Below are 3,483 nucleotides of genomic sequence, written 5' to 3'. Positions count from 1 at the left end.
GAATATCATTTTGTAAAACAGCAAAGAAGCTCAGAGCAATTAATGACAAGGACACGAAACACATATATAAATTCGTATAGACTGAGAAACATATCCTGTCTTCTTCCCACGTGGGCCGAGAAGGTGTGGGTCCTGAGAAAATGGTTTAGAGAATGTTTCACACCTTTGTGTTCATAAAGCCAATATAGTAAGTAAGGTATTAATCTCGTTGGAAGAATTCATTTTCTTCCCTGAATGCTCCTTCTCCCTCTCTCATGTGACGTCAATATCAGGATATTTTCAGGGTGAAATAGCAATTATAAAATAAATAGTTAGTCTTTCTTATACCTTATTCAGCTGTTCTGCTTTACTGTAAATAACGTGTTACTAAGAATGTCTTTAAAACCTATATTTGAGTAGGGAGTCATTTTTATGGCAAGTTCTGAAAGTTTTGTGACTATATTTCCATATTCATAATTACCATTACAGTGGATAATTTAAATAATTCTAACAATTACCTTTTAGTTTCTCTTAGCTGAACAAATATTTATTGAACATCTGTCATGTTTTGGGTACTGCACATGGCTGGAGATATTTAGATGAACAAAGCAGTGCCTATCCAGCTGCTTTCAAGGTGACAGATGGATCCACAGAGAGTTCCAATTGCTGGGATAAGAGAAAAAATAGAGAAGGAACAGAAAGGTGGGAATGTACAGGTGCTAGACTTTCCTGGAGCAGATAGACCCAGATCCCGATTCATGGATTTGCTCATGGTTCATCCTCTCTGTTGCCATTAGTTCTTAGTAAAGGACAAAAATGGAGATGATAAACTCTACTTCTTTGCATATATTATTTCCATATTTTGTCTTTTTTTGGATAACTTACCAAGGGGGAAGAATTTGGTTTACTCTGAGCACCAGAGTTAGATATATTTTTAACATTAGCTTAGGAAAAACATAACCATTAAGTGCACACCATATGAGCATACTATATTAAATTTGAGCTAGAAATTTCTGATTTGGTCCTATAAAGCTGCTTTTCAGTGTACTACTTGTGAAAATCAACCATTTCAATTTATCTCATTCCTATTGTTCAACTAATAGGCTATTCATATCTTAATCAAATAGAAAATAAACCTTGCTACCTAATTTTTGTCAGAAGGTAATGCTATGTCTTCAAGAGGTAAGCTATCTCTCAAGGTTTGTAAGCAGTTTAACAGCATTCACAAAATAGTCATAAAAATTCCTGTTTTCTTGGCTGAGGAAGAGTTCTTTCAATCAGCAAGCCTGATAGCATCTCCCTAAGGGGTCCAAGTGTTGCAGGGATAAAATAATTGCATGTTCAGAGCAAACATTCTCTAACTTCCTACAGTCTGCATCTAGTTAAGTAAACTACATGAACTGAGTTTTAGACATCAGCAGCTAATGTGAAAAAATATTCCCCCTCTTTTTGACATCTCTTATCTTTGCCTTTGCTATATCAGCACTTTGATCAAAACATAAGTAAACAGCTACCAGTTATTAAGGCCCTACACATGCAAAAGTTCAAGTTTTTATCAACATGAATATGGTAATAAATTGTCCATAGATTTCCCAAAATAATTCCACTTCTCATATGTCAAGTTTCCTAAAGAACTGCTCATATCCAACTATTTGACAAACCTTTCCAACCACATGTTTCTGGAAAATATCCCAAGTGCTATATCTTTAAAGGGGAAAAAAAGTCTCTACCTTTAAGTCCATTTATTTTTGGGTTGAGCAGGATTCTCTTGTCATTCCATATTTGGAATAGGAGTTCATTCTAAGGACTGAGCAAAATCCTATAGATGTGTTAGACTGATAATCAACAAGGAAGGAGCATTTTGTGTTCCCAGTATGACAAATTATCTTCCTGGTCTCACAAGGAACAGTTCGCTTTCTTGGTTTCATGTTGACGTGAAATAAAAAGTTTATTCGAGAAAGTTACAGTTCTCCAAACATAATTCTTATAAAAGTTTGCTCACTAAAGCATTTGGAGACTATGCAGAGCAGGGGTTCAGGGCATGACTTCTAGAGCCAGACTCATCCATCAGTGGCAAATCTTAGTGCGGATACTTTACCAGCCTATCTTACTTATCTTACTGACCTTATCTTAAAGGGTTGTGAGCATTAAATGAATTCACATATGAAAAGACCTGAGAGTATTTTCTACATCATAATAAGCATGCAGAAGTATATGCAATGCTGTTATTTCCTTTTGATTCGTGGTGAATGTAATGTCATGTTACATTGCTGTGGCTGTCTCTGAACACCTCTGATCAATCCTTCTCCAAACTCTTCATGAGATCCTCAGCTAATTCCTCACCTATGAGGATAGTTAATATCTACCTTCTCTCCTTTTTGCATATGTGTACACAGGAAAACCTAGTTACTCTATGACTTCAATTAGTTCCTCCACAAGAATAATATATAAATCAATGAGGGCCTATTATTCTACTAGTATATTATCCAACAGCTTCTACCTACCTATTGGTGTTCCAGTTAGAGGTCCTACAATTGCTCTTGACAATATAGCATACTAAATATTATGAATTCCTGCTGCATAATATAAAAAAAATGCTTAATAGAAAATATTTTTAAACTGCAATTTTAAATGGATTGATAATATTGCAAGGAATTGGCTAGCCTGCATGGCTCAGTGGTTGAGCATTGACCTATGAACCAGGAGGTCATGGTTCGATTCCCAGTCAGGGCACATGCCTAGGTTGCGGGCTCCATCCCCAGTGTGGGGCATGCAGGAGGCAGCCCATCAATGATTCTCTCTCATCATTGATGTGTCTATCTCTCTCTCCCTTTTCCTTCCTCTCTGAAATCAGTAAAAGTATATTTTAAAATAACAAAATAAAATAACAACAATCAAGTGCTGTGGATTTTTCAGTCTATTCAGCTTTTTAGTTGTTGTTAGCACAGAATAGTGGCTTCCAAGCTCCTTACATGTAAAACCAGACACCAGAAGTCCAACAATAAGATTCTTAGAGCAGTTATTATAACTCCTATATTGTATATGATGTTTAAGATAGATTCCTATGGGTGAACAGCTGGTAAGTATTCAAGTTAGTACAAAAAGTTAAATATTCTTGTTATATAATAGTTAGGTTTATCCCATGGTTTTTCTTCATTATGGGTAGTATATGGCAGCATGAGATCTCATGATATCTGAAAACAGAGAAGGCCCTGAAAGGGAAGGAGATATGAAAGGGAATGGGTAGGGTCAGTAAAGTCACAATGCCATTAATTCATTCTCTATGTTAAGAAAAGAATACACAGATTTCCTAGATTGAAAATAAGGTTTAATAATGTTTCATGAACAACTATACTGGGAGCTTTTCACATTATTGTGTTCTGAAACTCAAGTGGTCATAACATAGAAAAAGGAGCACAAAGAGAAAAGTAAATAGGATTCCAATTCCCTACCCACTCCAGAACATAGACCAAGTAGAGTTGTTGGTAACAATTTAAAGAATTA

The sequence above is a fragment of the Eptesicus fuscus genome, chromosome 11 (assembly GCF_027574615.1).
Source record: "Eptesicus fuscus isolate TK198812 chromosome 11, DD_ASM_mEF_20220401, whole genome shotgun sequence".
Classification (NCBI taxonomy): domain Eukaryota; kingdom Metazoa; phylum Chordata; class Mammalia; order Chiroptera; family Vespertilionidae; genus Eptesicus; species Eptesicus fuscus.
The sequence above is the reverse complement of the archived record's forward strand: the minus strand, read 5'-3'. Positions refer to the sequence as shown.